The sequence below is a fragment of the Lonchura striata genome, chromosome 2 (genome assembly GCF_050655825.1).
Source record: "Lonchura striata isolate lonStrDom1 chromosome 2, ASM5065582v1, whole genome shotgun sequence".
Lineage (NCBI taxonomy): Eukaryota > Metazoa > Chordata > Aves > Passeriformes > Estrildidae > Lonchura > Lonchura striata.
In genome coordinates, this window is record NC_140704.1 from 95639573 (window position 1) to 95657913 (window position 18341).

Below are 18341 nucleotides of genomic sequence, written 5' to 3' on the forward strand. Positions count from 1 at the left end.
CTTTATTCTGAAGCTACTTAACTGCTCCTGAGATATATCTGGGGTGAATTTCTAAGTCTTTCATGCTTATTCTTTTTGCTATGTATAAATAACTAAATATTAATTTGCCACAGTGAAAGAGAAAAATTACAGTCCAGAACCTGGGACATTAATCTAAACTGAGGAAGAACTGATTTTGGATCTGTCATCCAGATGTTTCTGAGAGGCAACTGAAACCATTATTTGATGTATCTCAGAGGAATGTTCCTGTTACTGATCTAGGAGGCTGAGTGGGGCTAGGGGAAATTCCTCTCTCTTGTCACAAAAATGTATTGGGTCAGATTTAGAATATATCTGCACTATTAATTATGCCCATATTTGGTTTTGACTTAGGTGCCTAGGTCATTTATATTTGAACAGTCACACACCTTTGTATTACTTTATTAACAGGGAAAGGTAAATAGTTAGATTAAACTAGTTAAATGGTAGGAAATTTCAAGAAAATATTAAGCCCGAATATATTAGTTCAACAGGAGTCATCTCTGGCTGAGCTCAGTGTTTGTTTGTGTGCTGTACTCTATTTGTACTGGTGTAAGTGACAGCAGGATTATTTTTTGTGAGCAGGTATTGTTTTCTTTAGTGGCCTCTTTGAAAATCTTTCTTTCAAATATTTGTCCTTCAACTCTCTCAAAAGCTATGATACTACACGTGATAAATCATTATGTAAGAAGGGAATAATTTATTCATTCTGTGTTGGTTTTCCTTCACCTTTTATTTGTAAGGAGGCCCTTTCAGAAGATGAAACCTGTATCACATGTGATATCCATGAAAATGCAAACAACATACCCATATATTTGCATCTGGGCAAATTGTCTTGAACCACCTTAAAGAAGGATGCGGATAGTTCCAGAGTGAAGCTAAATCTTATCCTTTGGTATATGTCTATAGGAAATAAAACAAATCATGCTGTATAAGAAATGCCTATCTTCCTCAGTTTCTTGACAGAGACCCCAGACAAGGTAACTGTGAAATACACCATACCCACTTGAAGTTTGGAGAGAGGAATCCCAGCAAATCATCTTCTAACTAATAAATAGTGTAGTGGCTCTAAAAGGGAGAAATTAGCTGTGGCAATAAATTAAATGAAGCACTACCCAGTTGTTCCTTCTGTAGGTTTAAAATCGTCAGTCATATCCCATATAATAGTGTTTAAATAACCAAGTTCAGACAGTTATTTTTTACTGGATGTAAAACTCACAAAAATAATTTGGTACTGCTGAAGAATAAATCAAACAAAATTAAATCTGAAAATATGAGAATCCTTGCTGAGAAAGCTGAAAAAGCCCAAACTGCATTTTTTTTAGTAATGCAAATTGAGATAAATTTAATTTTATATTTCTCCCCAGCACAATAATTTGGAAAGCACAACAAATCTGGAAACTAGTTGCTCAGTTCCTAGAACTGGTCAGTATATCACCATGAATGAATTATTATAGTAGGACAAGGGGAAAAAGAAGTCTAACTTATACCATCCTAACTTATGCCATCCTAACTCATACTGCCTTGGTGCATAAAGTTTTGTTGTACATGCATATCATGGGGAATGCCCAGCAGTAGCCCATCCAGAAACCAGGAAGCTCTCAGTGGGGTTTTCAACACCAGACTTTCTTGCACCTCTTACCATCTGTATGATGAACTGTGAATAGAAATATTAATCCAAATTTTTTCACCCTTTAGGCCTATTTGGGATAACAATTTGTTTCCAAAATTAAGCAAATTAGTTTTTTAAATAGGTAATGGTCTGATAATTTGTGTATTTATGATGGCTAAACCAAGGTGGCTGAGTTGGTGACCCAACAGCCTATGAAAAGCTGTGTGTGGTGCCTTACATCTTCAGCAGTCTTGTGGAATGTGTCACCTCAAGCTGATGGGATCAGTTTTGGAGTGAATTTTAGGAGCACAGAAATTGTTAGTACCTAGGTTTTGGACACTTTTTTGGCTCCCTGAGGCACCTCACTAATTGCTGTGACTGACTGTGTCCCCTTGTGTCTGTTCTGTACAGAAAACCAGTGTGGATCTAGTCCCATCAGCAGAGATTCTTGTGTCTCTCCCTCTTAATACATTTGTTACCAACACAGAATATTTTAACAACCACATCTCTAGAGAAACAAACCAAACAAACAAACAGTAAAAACCCACAAACCAAATACTGTTTGCTTATAAGTATATAATTTTAAACTTTTCTTTTTAAAAACTATTGAGTAACATTTACTGAATTTTGCTATATGTAGTAATCCTGTTTAACATCTGGGAAAGAGATTAAATATTTTAGAAGTCATATTTTGTATTTGTTGGTTTTGCTTGGCAATCAAATGAAATAGCAAATTTATTTTGTAGTAAGAAAAAATAATTTATGCAGTATTTAAACCTATAATTTGATTTCATGAATTCATTATTTGTTTCCACCAAAAATGAAATACTAACAAAAATCATAATTTAATTTGGAGACAGTTTTTTAAAACTGGTTTTAAACCTTTATTTTATTTACTATAAAACTATTTTATTTACTATAGAAACTATAGTAATATAATTTTAGAAAAATAGCATCTTATCTGGTATGCTCTTAGACAAATTTATTATGATAATTCTGTTCAACTTTATTTTCAATAGGCCTGTTTCCTTTCTGATGTAGAACTAAATTAGTCATACACAGTTCCTCTAAGAAAATGTCTCATGTAAGAGGCAGAGAAATTCAGATGGTTTTTCACCACTTCAAATTATGTGTATAGTGCTTTCTTGATTGTTAAATTACACTCTAGGCTAGGTCAAGGTATAGAATAATTTTTATTTTCAAGTGGATGAGAATTAGATGATTTAGAAGCATATTACTGGGTATCAGAAAGCAGGTAATTTCATGTTTAAGTTCAACTAAAGGTTTGTATGGGGTGCAAAGGAGGTTTTTATTAAGAAAAGAGGAGCAGGAAATTGGATCTCTTCAAAACAGATTTATCCAATTTCTCTTACTAAAGTCAGTGAGTGGGTTTTCACAAAACCAGGATCAGCTATTGTAGGACACAGACAATGCACAAGTTAGATCATGATAGATTTAGCATTTGTTTTCAATTGAATGCAATTCTCTTTCATCCACAGATGTTTTACAGCATATCCTGTAAAAATCTCCTAAGATATGGAAAGCCCACTGAAGGAAATTAAAATAGTATGTCTGAGAACATCTTGTCCCAAGTTTTAAAAAAAAAAAAAATATATGTTATCGAAAATGTAGTGTCAGTGTATATTTTCATTACTTGATTTTCATGTGTAAAATCAGGGAACTCAGAGGACAGTTTTATAAACAAAAATCTCAGTCTCAGTACTTATTGCTGTTCTATTGATGAATTGCCACTTTTGAACTGGATCTAGCTGAATGATACCTGTAACTCTTTGTTTGGACCACATGTGAAAAACTTTGGAATGGTGGAGAAATGCCCAAAACTCTGGATGTTTTAAGAAACTTAGATACGAGATTAAGGACTTAACAATAGGTAAAAAGTTCTGTACATAATATTTCTTTTGGAGGTATGCAAGCATTGAGGATAAACATGGCTGTTTCTTGGGGCTCTTGTCTCTCCAGCATCGCATGCTATTACTTTTTGGCAATGAAGCATGACGAGGCTGTGTCTCTGTCCTCCCATCATTTCTCTGTGCCTCCCACCACCTTTGCTACTGTTCTCTAGGCCCACCAGTATGTTTGCATGACCTGGCCACTGACCTGTGTGTCTTACAGCTGTACCTGTGTCAGCCTGCTCTCTGATCTCTTTTGTCAGTTGTCCTGGTCTTGTAAAGTATTTTTGGTGAAGGGGTGGAGTGTCAAAGGGGCATGTGTCAAAGCTGTGAAAAAATTCAGTATTTTCAGGGTAGGTACATGAGCAGGAAAGGACTGTCATTAGTGGCTAGCCCAGAAGAGTCCATGAAGTTTTCATGGTAGCTCCACTGTGCCTCCCATATACAAGAAATACCAGAAAACCCATGACCTGATAGCTTTGAAAAAAACAGCAGCTTCAAAATCTGCAAGAATGGGGGCATTCTGCACAGGGATGAAACAATGCAAGTGGTGCAGCAGGTTGTCATGTTCTCAATACCAGTTGAGGAGCTGAGAATTTCTTTCCCTATGAACTGTAGTAATCTGATCCTTTACAGCTCGGGGCTGAAAAACGCCTGCAGAAACAGTCCATGATTCAGATACATGAGTTATACGATGTTTTCCATTTAACTTAGAGACTTCCATTTCTAGGAATATATCTGCTGGTGCATGCCAGGAATAATTCTGCAGTGCAAAGGCAAAGCAAGTTGGTGCTGCACATGGAAAACAGAGGTGCTGCCAAACAGCAGTGATCTCCCCATCAATGGTGTGATTGAAAAGGAGCCAGCAACTCCTCTTGCAGCTAGGCCAGTGCAGAGGAAGATGCAACACAAGCACTGTTCTGTTCAGCAGCTGTGTTTTCCCCCATGTTCACTCATGGTACTGCTGCAGTGAGGAGTAACATGATCTGCTTAAGTGAAAAAGTGATTTAAGCAGGGTGAGCTTAAACCCAAGGCAAACCTTAGCTAGAGCTCTGCAATATGAGCTGTAAATCCTGTTGTCTCTTCTTTTTCCTGGTACTGGCTCTACCAGAACCATTGCCAAGACGTCTCTGTTCCTTCTAGAAAGCCAAATGGTAAGATCATTGAGGTGAGTAGGTCATAAGGAATAAGGAAAAGATTGTAGCTGTAATTTGAGGGTGCCAGATTTCCAAGTATGCAAGTGAAGATCCAGTGACTTCTCTCACACAAGTGTGATTTCTTATCTCACATGTTTCATATGTTTGTGGCTGCTACTTCCTCATGAGTTTTGACATTTATTGTCTTACATCCTATTGTTCTTGTTTAAATCAAAGTTACTTAAATCTAGAACCAAGAGGTTTATGATAGATTTTTCTGTACCTATCCAAAACAAAGGGAAGCAAGACAACATTTTTACATATTTTACTGAAAAGTAGTAAGAGCACTTGACTTGCATTGATAGCTCCCATGAATCTGTACATGCTATTGCAGAAGAAGGAATTGTTTATAAGGGAGTGAAGGGACAAAGCTTTCACCTAAGTACTTTTTAAATACAGTTTTGTACTGAGATTCTTAAAATTTAGGTAGTTAAAGATTTATGGTCAAGTATGAAACTAAATAAAGCACATCAACAGATGTGTTATCAAGAGATTATCATTCTGTCGCAGTCTTATTTTTTTTCTTCTTTTTTTTTTCTTCATTCTATGACTTAAATTTCCACCAAATGCTGTAAATATCAAGTGTAACAGTGGTAACAGTGAGTACACCGATGCATATGCACTGCATACTCACTCACTTCAGGTAACATTTAAAATCCCTTCTCACATTTTAATCATTGTGGGTTTGACTTTCAGACTCGTCAGAAATAAAGTTAATGGCACCACTGACTTTTGTAACTTACTTTTTGTAGTTTATACTAAGACTTTGATATCAGTTTCAGGGAAAAGCTTTTTAAAATATTTTTCAACTGTTTTTAGCCTTACTTTCTTCTAAAATTCTTCTTCCTCTCATACTCCAAACTAGCTTCAGCTTTCTTCACCTACAATTTTAACATTTTCTTAGACAAAAGGCAAAAAATTATATTAGAACAGTTAGACACTAATCCATCTCATTTAGAGTGCTACAATTTTTGTCATTTGATGTCACTTGTAGAGAAAAACTGATTACATCTGTTTTATACATCAGTTTTCCAAAGTTTTATGCATCTTGTGGAGGTTATTTAATCTATTATTTTATGCCCAAATCATTAAAAAAATTTCTACCATTATTCAGTCTCATACTGCAATATTCATACATGAGAAAAAAATGCATACTTCTGCTTTTCTAGTTTTAATCAGCTTTGCAAGGATTTTTGACTTATATTGTATTTCACTCCTACAGGCATAAATCCTGTCCTAACAAGACAATGTTGCTGTATGCTCTCAATTTTCTGAGCAGAATAGATTCTCTGAAACTAGGAGTGTTTTGTCAAATTGTTTTCTCTTAGTACCTGAAGTATCAGTTTTAGTTCTGGAAACTCTTGGAGAAGTGTATTTAATGTTACACACAAATACAATGCTACACTTATGCAGAAATGCTTTTGTGCTCTGGTTGTGCTTTGCCGCAAAACCTTATTTCAGAGCTGTCTGTCAGGTGTATTATATAACTGCTCTATATTAATTATTAAATCCTTTATTATTTGGAGTAATTATATTTTAATGGCTGTAGCTTTCCATGGCAGGCTTTTTCTCTTAATGCTAGTCTGCTTCCTGTAGCCATTCAAACTCCAGATGAAGAAATAAAAGGAAACATAAATCAGAATTTAAAATTAAACAGCACAACAATGACGTGTACCGTATTTTAAGAAAAAATTTAAAGCAGTCATTAAAGATAAAATCAATGCGTTTCACTTTAAAACTCTTCTTTGTGTCTTAGACAGTCTTCTACACCAATTTCTCTGATCTTAGTAAAACACATTGTTCCTAATTAGTGCTAAAAGGAAATCACTGTTGGAACTTTCTCCTCCTTTTGAAATTTTTTTCCAGTGGATTAGTACAAAGAGATTACTCAAAATGGGTTAAAACAAGTGGAGGTTTGCCGACGCAGCAGGAAGGAGTTATTTCCCTGGAACTTTGACTTTTAACCTGTTTCAGTTGGAGTGGTTTCTTTTTTCTTGAATATAGGATCAGCTTATAGGTAAAAAAAACAACCCAAATCTGACCAAACCAAAATAGTTTTATTAATGAGTTTTCTTTTGAAAATAGTATTATTTTGAGTGGTTTTTCCCTCTGTAACTTTTAACATCTTTAGATTTTAAAATAAAAAATCATGAAGTAGGAGTGGTGATAAATTTTGCAATTCAAGACTAGATGTCATCCTGCTAAAATGTACTGGTAGTATATGGTGGAAGTCAAACTCTACTAACATGAAAGATGTGGATCAGGATGGGCTAAATTCTGAATTGGCCATTATCTTCTGTTTCAAAACTGCTTTGTTCTCATGTTGATGTACAATTCACATATATTTACATAAAAAAATGAAAAAGCATAAAATGGAAATTTATAAAGTGAGAAATATCCTTGTAGGGGTCTGTTGGGCAGACCTGCTACACAATACATTTCAAAAGCTGTTTTTTGAAATCCCACCACTTCTTTTGTAGACAGCAGCCTCTCATGAGCAGGTTCCATCTTCTGGATCTGTCTCTTAGAGTCTGTGAGAACTGAGTGGGGCATGGTCATTTTTTCTCCTCTTCCAGTGCTTGAGGTCATGGGGCTTCACAGCCTCACCACCTGCGCCTCTCAGCCAGTGCCCCACGCTCTGGGTGTCTCACACATCTTTACACTCTCACAGCATCCCTTCTCCTAGTGAGTAACCCAAACTTTCCAAACTTCGCAGGTGGCCTCATGGAGACAGACAAGAAAAATAGATCTTGAAGAGGAATTTCCCAGCAGCCATGACTATTTCTAAAATGCATATCTGCGCATAGCAGAGCCATTGGAAACTAGATGATCTTTAAAAGGACCCTTCCTATGATTCTAAAATACTGAAATTTGCAGCCAGACACACATTTTCCTCACTCAAAGAATCATGCAGTTCTTGGGTTAGACAGGCATCCTGGCATTGTGTAACATTTCTTGTTCTCTCACTCTCTAGAGTGCAGTCCCTAATTGTAGCAGGGACAAGCCTGTCCCTCATGGGAATAGAGTGTACCTCCCTGAGGACATGGAAATCCAATCTGTGAGCTCATCTGACTTTTGCATGGGGAGCTGATTGTCAGGGGAAGGCTAGAACTGCAAAGCCTCAAAGTCTCAGGCTTTTGATGGCTCTTTGAGAGACAGCTGTCTTGTTCATCTCAGCAGCAGAAACTGCAACAGTGATCATGGAGGGGTTTTGCTACTTGGGGGCCTTTATAGTCTCCCCTATATCTATCTCAGTAAGGGTTCACTTGTAGGTTACAGCACAAGTGGGATTTTTGTTGCTCTAAAGCTTTTCCTGAAGTATTTCCCTACAAGTCCTGAATAAAGTATTTGGAATAAACCAGCCTGGATACCTCAAACCTGCATTTCTTGTACAGGAAAAAAACTTCAGCAGCTGCTGTACAAATCATAAGACAGGAAAAAGCAGAGAATTTGCAGTTTGTAGGAATGTGTTCAGCACTGCCTCAACTCCCTTATTTTGTATCTTAGGATGAGGGCAGTGGGAATTCTTTGGGTTTGACCCTGAATCATGAAGAATGCTCTTCATGAGCTACAGTGTTTTCACAGGCCACCTGGTGTAATGGCAAGAATGGTTATTCAAGGACATAATGAGTAACTGCGATCTAACACACATAATATGCACAGCAGCTGCTGCTCTTCTCCGTTTTCAGGCTTGGTAACTGTGAAACTACAACCTTTAAATAACACCCTCTTAACTCTGTAAAAGTTTAAGGATGCAGTACATAAGGAAGAAGTTAGAGCATCTTGATTTAGGGCCTCTCAGCTGGAGCAGAGCAGGCACAGCCATCTGGGAGGCTGCTCAGCATGCTGAGACTTCCTCTGCCAGGGGAGGGGGAACAGAGCCCTGACAGAAGGTGAGGGAAGGCCCTTACCATATAATCAAAAGTGTGCATCCAAATGGGACAAAATGGAGTATTCTTCCCTGCATGGCATGAGATCACCATAAAGCAGGCATGCCCTGCTAAGTGAAAGGAAAACAGCCTTGCTGGGAGGCATGATTGCTGACGTGATCCTTTGGTCAAGCACATATCTTCTGCTCTGGGAGACATTCTGTCATGTTGTGCACTTAAGTTTGGATATCATTTAGGTCAGGAAGGGCTAACCTGCCCTCAAAAGGAGAACTGCATCACGCAGCTCATCCTGTACATCTGAGCAGCCACTGAAAACACAGTGGCAGAGACTTAGCAGACATGTGCAGGTCAGCTGAAGCTGTCCACACACCAGGGCCACTGTCAAACTGTTATGCTGTGCATCACCACACTGACAAGAAAAGCCTCTCTGGGAAAAGGTAACCACATCAAGCTTTTTAAGTAACTGACCTGGATTTTTCAATTTGTTATGTCTACTGCAAAAAATAATTGATATTACACACTGAATTTAGAATTTCAGTTACATAAGTAAAGGGCTTAAGTAGTTGTAGCAAAACATTTCTTTTGGGTGTGCACAAGAAATTCTAATGAATGCTAGAATATTAAGCATACCAGAGGAGGAAAAGGTCACCTTGGTCTCCTTTCTAATTCGATCAGAGTATGTAGCTGGGCTGGCATCAGGGTCATCCAGGTCCCTGGGGATCCTGTCTTTCCTTTCAGGATAGCCTATATCACATCATCTGTCATGTTTCTATGGAAATCTTAAATGCTGAGTTGGCAGATGGAAACTGGGATTAGATCACTGTCTTGGGTATCTTGCATTTTTCAGCTGCTGTGTACTTTACCCTGGCAAGTCAGGAAAGACTGACAGCAGTGCTATTCCCAGTTTTTTCTTCTCTAAATGACATTGCTTGGTGGATTTGATTTAAGTTCAGGAGTGAATTTTAGCTTAATTGAAAAAAAAAAATCTGGTAGTTTGATAATGATTCAAATCTTTCTTTTGTCAGACTGTCTTGTTTGTGCACACTGTGCCTATTCAGACTGAGTTTGCAGGACACCAGGGACATAATAATTGCATTTATTCTTCTTGGATAAAATATGTGGGTAGACTAATGCTCTGTTATCTTGGGTTTCTTTGGAAACACCATAGATTTTTGAAACAGGTGCACTGCACTCCTGTGTCTTGCTGTCCCTTACCTTTGAATGAGTGCAGTGTCGTGGTGTATTTTAAATTCTGCCTCACAGTCTCTGACATTTCAGTGCTCTGAAATCAAGCTCAGGAAGCAAGAGAACATAGCCACTGACTCTCTCACTCCACCTCCACACCCTGCATGGTCCTGCCTTCGGTTGTCCCTCTCCCAGAGAGACTCTGACAGATGGAGCTGCTGCTGGGCCCTGGGCTGCTGCCAGGGGGGCTTCTCTGCTGATCAGTGGCATCCATGTCCAAACCTGTCACTGCCTGGATGGCCTTTCCAACCTGGGAAGCTCCTGGGAGTTCTCCCGGGAAGTCAGCCCAAGCTTGCACAGGCTGATTCACTCACACATCCCTGCAGAAAATGGACTAGTGTATGACACAACAAGTAATGAAGTTGAGTTATTATTTACTAATAGAGCAAATGTCTTCTCATGACTGCTGCCTCTAGTTTTATTTTCCATTGTAAATTCTGAATCAACAAAAGCCTGCTAGGTTTGGACTCTGCCAGGAAGTAACTCAGAGTGATAAATGGTATAAATATAAATTTCTGTAGACCATGCTATATTTAGGTAAATATTAATATTAATATTAAATAAGACAAGTATAATTACACCATTTGACTTTAAAGAATAATTTATTTTGGCAAATAAACTCCCAGAATGATGAGGATTTGCATTCTCTTAAAAGTTAATCAAATAATAAAAGACAATGAACAGTAGAACAGAAAAACCCTTGGCTAGACTAAGATATTGCAATTATTGCATATTCATGTATCCTAGAATATAATCATACCAGATCCACTTGAATATATATTTTTATCTTTTAACTTACTTACTAGACTTGATTCAAATTACTGATATACATTTCAGGTTATACAGTGTGATATCAGTCAAGATTTTATGCTACAATTATTAAATCCAACAAAAGGTGTGATCTCATGTACAACCTCATTTCAAACTATTAAGGATTTTATTAATCATCCTAAGAAACAGGAACTTCTCTTCAGAAGAATTAATGTAAACTCTGTTCATTTGCTTCATCACAACTGTTGTTATACTTCATGGATGATCTGCCTTCATTTCTTTATAGTTTTTATACCTTTCTCAGTTTCCTGAATGAAAGCTATAATGATGGTGTTAACAATTCACATTTAAAGAAATAACTGTTTTAAACACAGTCTTTATTTTTTTATTTCATTATATAGCTCTTTCTTTGACATGTAATATATAAATACCTAATATTTTTAGGTGTTAAATCCATATGAACTATATTAATAAATTTCTATGCAGAGCTAGAAGTCAGTCTAACAAACCAAGTAAAAGACAGAAGTATAATAAGGAAGGTGAAAACAAAGTTTAAAACGAATCAGTAAAAATAATTTTTGAAAGCTTGTAAAAATGCATATTCTTGAAATTTTTATAGAAGAATCCTCTTGGGCTATAAAATTAATAGATCCTTTTATGAGTTCAGGTTACTTAATTATATTTTTGTAGTACTTGCTTACCTTGCTTGCTGTGTCTTTTTGGCAAAAGACTATTCCTAACAGTGAAGGGTTAAGACTCCTTAGCTTTTATCCTGACTCTAAAGATACCCTGTTTGTCCTTTGTGTGGTCTGACCTTTCTGTCTGTTTTGCTTTCTGGATGACTGAAAGATTTACAGCCAGAGAACTGGCTATGAGGAGTAATTATCACTCACTACATATACTGCTTTCATAACTCAAGATTTCCTGTATGCTGTGTCTGTATGTTTCCAAAGCAATGAAATCTAGGATTTCATAAATAAAACACATAAATAAAATTTTAAATGAAGGAAATAGCTATGCATCAGTTAAAGATGAAAGTAGCATTTCTGAGGGCAAAACAAATTATAAAACTCTAATTACAAGGGTAAAAACTGTCACAATTCAAATCCTTGCAAACGTAATATGTTTTTCTTCCTTGAGTCTTTCTTTTCTGGCAGCTTCTGCTGAAGAATAATCTTCTATCTGACTTGACATTTTCTTCCTTATTTGAACTGCGATTCTTAATCTCAGAGTTTTTGTCTTTAAACAAAGAAATGGTTGCCTGCAAGTGAATGAAAAAGGTTTTGCTCATTCATTATTTATAAGCTTCTATTGTGACTCTTTTTTTTTTAATTGGAAACTTTCAACTGGTGTTGGTTATTGCTGATATCTGATAAGGATAACTGAAAAGCTTCTCAGTCCTGTCTGACAAGGATATATTATGAAAGTTAAGATTGCATTAATTTACTAAGACTTTTACATGATCCATAACATGAAATGTTTCTGTATTTATTCTGAAGGAAATTAGCTTTCCTGACACTTAGCTTCATTCAGTATTGTAAAGGCATTTGCGACAGCATTTCCAGTTATTTGGTAGATTGTTATTTCATGAAACAGCTTTCAAAACAAGTGAGACAGGTAGGGCAGGTTAGCAGAGACTTTGCAGACAATTTGTACAGTATTTATTGAAACATGGGAAGTGTTCTCAGCTTTAGCATGAGTGTTCAGCCTCCAGCTTAAGTTTTTCACTGCTTGTGTTTGGCCAGTGTTCTTTCCCATGATTTGCTCTGGAACACTATCAGCCACAGGATTGCTGTCGCTCAGCGCAGCACATAATCTCTTTGGGAGCCTTCCCAGGAAGCAATAGAGGGAATGAGAAAGAAGACCTAAGACCTGTCAGTGACAAATGATTGCTAGGTGACTGGCAGGGTAAAGTGTTAAAGGAAAGCATTCACTCTTTAAAAGAGAGTTTGAGCAGAAGCTAAATTGGAGAGAGACAAGCCTCAGGACACCATAATGTAATGTGCCAGAGCACCCTTCACTCTCTGCACTGAACCTATCAACGAGATGCCAATAGCTTGCTAATAGTGAGATTTAAGCGAAGTCAGATGTGTCTTTGAATGTGTGAGTGGCATGTGCAGGGACATGATTTTTCATTCATGTCTAGGAGATTGATTTGAAATGTGAGATTAAAATCTGTTGTGGTTTAACCCCAGTCAGCAGCCAACCCCACAGAGCCACTTGGTCACTCCTACACCAGCAGGACCGAGGAGAGAATTGGCAGGGTAAAAGCATAGAACTCAGGGGTTGACATAAAGACAGTTTAACAGGAAAAGCAGAAACCATACACTCAAGCAAAGCAAAACAAGGAATTCATTCACCACTTCCTATGGGTAGGCAGCTGTTCAGCTATTTCCAGGAGAGCACAGCCCCATCACATGTAATGTTTACTTGGGAAGACACATGCTGTCACTCCAAGTGACAAGAGGATCCTCCTTCTTCCCCCAATTTATATCCTGAGCATGAGACCATATGGCCTGAAATATCCCTTTGGTCAGTTGAGCTTACCTGTCCCAGCTGTATTTCACCCCAAGCTCCCATTCACTTCCAGCCCCTTGCCAACGTGTCAGTATGAAAAGCAGAAAGTTCCCGACTCCGTGCAAGCCCTGCTCAGCAAGAACAGATCTCTGTATTATCAACTCTGTGTCCAGCAGAAATCCAGATCACAGTCCTGTCCTAGACACTGTGAAGAAAATAACTTTACTCCAGCTGAAACAATCAGAAAATCTTTCCAAATTTTGGAGCGATGCTTTTCATCAAGTATTTCAGATGCATCTGGATCATGCTTAGTTTCACCTGTTGGCAAAAACTTTTCCAAAATTCCTCTGAGATCTGATGACTAACTATTCCCTATAGCTGCCAGCAGTCCTGTTGAGCTGTGATGCATGAATAAGGAATAATGCTCAGAAACGAAATGGCTCTTTTGTAGGACAAGGTTTAATAATATTGGTTCCTGAGATGGGCTGCTGAGTGTTGGTTATGCAGCAAGGTTTTCTAAAAGGCTAAGCATCTAATCACTCCCACTGAATTAGGATGGTTAAGCAAAAGGGGCATCTGGAAGACAGTGAGAGAAGGGATTGTTAAACTGATGTCACAGGAAGGTTTAAGGGAGTACAGTGATCATTTACTGTGTGGACAAGCAGGAGAGGCTATATAAAAAATTTTGAAAAGCTTTCCAAGGAGGAGTCATGGAGGCATCACCTTTTGCAGGCATGGTTCATCAGAACAAACTATGACTTAGGTACTTTTTAGGCTTTCAGCTATATGTAATATTATTTTTTGGCTGCTTCTAAATCAAGCATAGCCTGTGTCCCCTAGATGAGAAACCTCTGTGACCTCTAGTTATCTGGAGAATAGCACATACTAAGTTTATTAAATTTACTTTAAAATTTACTTCGTATTTTTTGGTAAGTGAATACTTATCACTTGCTCATATTTCTCTTTGTAGTTTGCATGGAATTCTAAGTTTATAAAGATCTGCAGTGACATAGCAATGTTCTTAGTTGTGTCAAGCTATGGCAAGCTATTATGAGCTTTGAAATCCTTAATCTTCATTTGGAACCATGTGGTTTGGGCATTGCAATGATGTTAGGACAGACATGTAATTTGGCTTTATGGTAGCACAGACATAGTTTTTACATGAGTATATCCAAACAGACATATAGGAGTTAACGAATGGATAGACATATCAATATACATATTTTTGAAACTTTTTAGGATACATTAGTTTTTCAGAGGGGCCTTTATAAGCATAAATTGTACTGATGCTTATATTGATATAAATATTTTTATGTTGGCTTAACTGCATCACCGTGAGGGCTATTTGCATTCAGACTGACATAAATGAGGGTGCTATTAGCTTAGCTTAGCTAATAGCTATTACAGTGTCATTGAAAGCAAGACAACATTGTCTGCATAGAGGGAAATAAAGGAAATCCATCCATCCCATCTCTTTTGCATTGCAAGTGAATTTCTCTCATCCTTAAACACTCTCAGTCTTCATGAGGTGTGAATAAGTACCCTTACAAAAATGTGGTGAAAATAGATATTATGACATATAGTGAAAGGAACTGAAACTGAGAATCTAAGAATAGTCTCATCTGGAAAGTCTCAGTGAAAGTGGATAACAGTCAAACTGGCGATCATAACACTGCTATGCATTTTGGTAAACTTGTTTCATTCAGCTGGTATCAGTTGCAGGACTTTTTTTTTTTTTTTTTTTTGCTTTTATTAGATGAGAACATATAACTACCTGATCTGCTCTTGAAAATCCTCTGTACTAACTTTGTGAAATGTGAGCTAATTAATTAAGTGATATTGAGTCAATTTGTGTGGAGCTGCTTAAAGTGTGCTATAAAATTCTGTAATAAAATATGTAGAGAAAAACATTTCAATATACCTGTTAGAGTATCTAATTCTTTGTTGGCAGAAGGCTTTCATCTTGACCACATAAGTAATCAATTCTGTGACGATTAATTAACAATAAGGATTATTTATAATTCTGTGAGAATTATATGCATAATTTACAGTTACATTTTTCTGGGCCAGTTTTATCTGGGTTGGATAGATTTTATACTTTTTTTGTCCCTCTGTGAAAGAACATCTTCAGATTCAAGTTCTGAAATTTCTCAGCTCCTGTCATGGCACTGACAAACATTATCTCACAACCCCAGTACATTTTCCCTCATATTTTAATTCTGCACTTTACTGTGAGTTTCAATACAATATCTCTATTATGATTACAGAAAGATATAGTTAAAAATAATAGAAGCACTACAGAAAGAAGCCAACATCATATTCTCAATATTCTGAAAAGCACTTTGTTGGTGTTTCTTTGAAGGAGTTCTACTCTCTCCTGTCCTTTTGTTGTTAACACTCAGAGGTTTGACAGATATGAGCTACATTATACAAATACTGTACTAGCTTTAATAATTCAGAATTTCCAAAGTGAAGGGAATGGCATATAGAAAAGTGAGCCTGCAGTCCCATCCTTAGCTGTTTTGACCTGTGCAAGAGAGTAGAGCCACAGTTATGTCTCCTTGCTTCCTTTCATTAATATTTGGAAGTGGTTTTGTCACTGATCAGCACTTGTGCTTGGGGATCTGAAAAACCAGCAGCTATAGTTGTCCTTGCTGGGAGAACAAAAGATCACAAAAATCCTTTTTGTGTCTCCCCCTCAGCAGCTCTGTAATCACACTATAAAATCAGAAGTATATCCTTCCTCTCAATAAAAGTATGTTTTATTTCCCTCACAGACTAATTTCCACAGTTGTCACTACTTTATCTAAAGTATCTTTATGGCTCTTCTTGACTTCAATGAAGTGTGGCATGTCCTCTATGAACTGTCCTTTCCTGTTGGTAAGGGACAAGGCATTGATCATGTGTTTTCCTGGTAGTAAATATTGGGGTTTTTTCCCCACATTTTTGGGTTTTAAAGTCCAAAAATCTTGCTCTTCAGGCTGCCATGAAAGCTTGTTTCTCTGCATACTGAGCTCCATTCCTACAAGGGCCAGCTCCTGGTACCCAGGCTAGCTAGTTACAGGACAGGCACATTCTCAGTGCTACTTCACCTATGAAGGAAACCATGTAAGAATTTATAAGTGTTGAAAAGAAATGGCATCATCTGTCACATGAAATAATCACAGAAAAACTTCCTTAATTGCAGCGCTGTAATCAGGCCATAGATTTACACTGGGTTTTGTACATGTTTCTCCACCTGTTATGTGATTCCCACATCTCATCTAGTCCCAGTAGATTCTCCATACAGAAAAAGTTACAGAGCAATTACTCATTTCCCTTCTAAGCTCATCAGAACTGTGAGGCTTCAGCTTGTTGCTGTGAAGCTGGGGCTAGACCAACACCAAGGTGTGTGTCATCCCCTTTTGCTGTCAGGAGATGCTGTGGACTATCTGGTATCTAATATGCCCACCGTAGATCAATATGCATCCTTATGTATTTCTCTCCTCTCTCTAGGTTGTATTTTGATGTTTTAGATCTACAGGTAACAGCTGTCATGCTACAAATACAAATCGAAGTAGATAGGTTCTTGTTTTCACATTAACCATTTTAGCTTTTAGATGACTACTGGGAATATTTTATTTAACATTGTCAAGAATTGATTCGTGTATCTATTTCACAGTGAATGTTCAGTCTGTGGCAGAAATTATAAACTTATATTCACTTCTAAAGTATGTGGTGCCATGCAGATGGGCTTTGTGAAACTGCTGTTAGATACCAGGGGATTTTGCTTTTATTCCAAACTAGTCTTAGGTCCATCCAAGTGGATCATACTATGGGAAAGGCAAATAAGTCTTAGAACCGCAAACTCCAGCTCTTGATGGAGCTCTTGATGCAATAAAAGCCTAAGATCCTCTGTCAGATTTGCAGGCCAATCTACAATTTCTTGTTGACAATTTAAAAAATATAACAATAGATATAACAACATAACAATAAAAATAGCAGTTTGTGTTACGAAAACTTTCGCCTCCTGCAAGCTCTCAGATTAGTATTAGTCAGACTGTAGATTTTACTAAAATGGAGCTAGATGCTCTATTCAGCAGAGCTGAACCAGCAAATCACTTTGAGTGAGAAAGGAGAAAAGGTTAATTTGGAGCTGTTGGGTGAAATACTGTCTTTCCAAATATGCCATCTAGCTCAAGATCATCAGCTTCCAAAATCAGTGTCACAAATAGGGTCATGAGCTCGGAATTTAAATGTAAATTGGATTGTGCATGCCCAGACAGAGAGGCCTGAAAGGAAATTTTTGTCTCTGCTGAGCCAGCTCTTCAAAGAAATCTTTAGCCAGTGGTTAAATCTTTAGCCTGTGGTTTGTAAGTCTCATCAAAATGTAAAAGTTTTAGTGTAAAAATGATAATTCAGTAAGCTCCTGCACTTCTAAGCCATACCTAAAGCTCAACAAAAATAGCAGGAAATAATTGATGCCAGATGTTATCAAAAGTATGGGATAAATGCATGTCAGAGCTCCAGGTACAGTTGCCAAGACAGCAAACAAACAAATTTCTATATCTGCATACTCTATTCTGTCAGGTACAAGAAGGCCATAGATATGAAGACAGTCCCAAAATATCAGATAAGACTAACTGTAAAATTTTAACTCAAGTGTGTGTTGGCTGTACTTATGTAACGCAGTGAGTTCTGCAGTCAGGGTACCAATGAGCTGCTAATTCCCAGTCAGAGTAAGAGATTTCATTCCCAGCATATCTGCTAACTGGCCAGTCTGCTCCATACTGGCTGGAGCCTGCCACCATGACTCTCCTGGGAAATACTGCACAAAGAAAGATGTCCTTGTTGTTTAAATGGGAGGGGAATGTATGGTTTAGCTGTGTGTGTTCTCCCAGTAAAAATATCCCACATAGTATGAGCCAGTAAGAAACTGTGTGATCTTTAAGCTGGAGATGACTGTGTCCAATAGAAATTTCCTGATTATGTAAATGAGTTCTTAAAAATGCTTTACATTTCTTTCAAGTACCAGAAATGTTTCTTGTAATGATGTTAGCTGCCTTGCATTCTGTTTTACTTATTCATACTCTATTCTTTCATATTTCTTTTCCTTTTGACATACTGTTAAAAAAATAAAAAATCAGTTAAATACTTGAGAACATGTGAACTGCCATAAACAATCACTCTTGTTTGTTTCTCT

The 18341-nt window shown here is 37.3% G+C and overlaps 1 protein-coding gene across 2 annotated transcripts in view; it reads left to right on the forward strand.

Moving 5' to 3' along the window:
* GABBR2 (gamma-aminobutyric acid type B receptor subunit 2) overlaps positions 1 to 18341 on the forward strand; it is a 450589-nt gene that overhangs the window by 274263 nt on the left and 157985 nt on the right. The window lies entirely within an intron of this gene.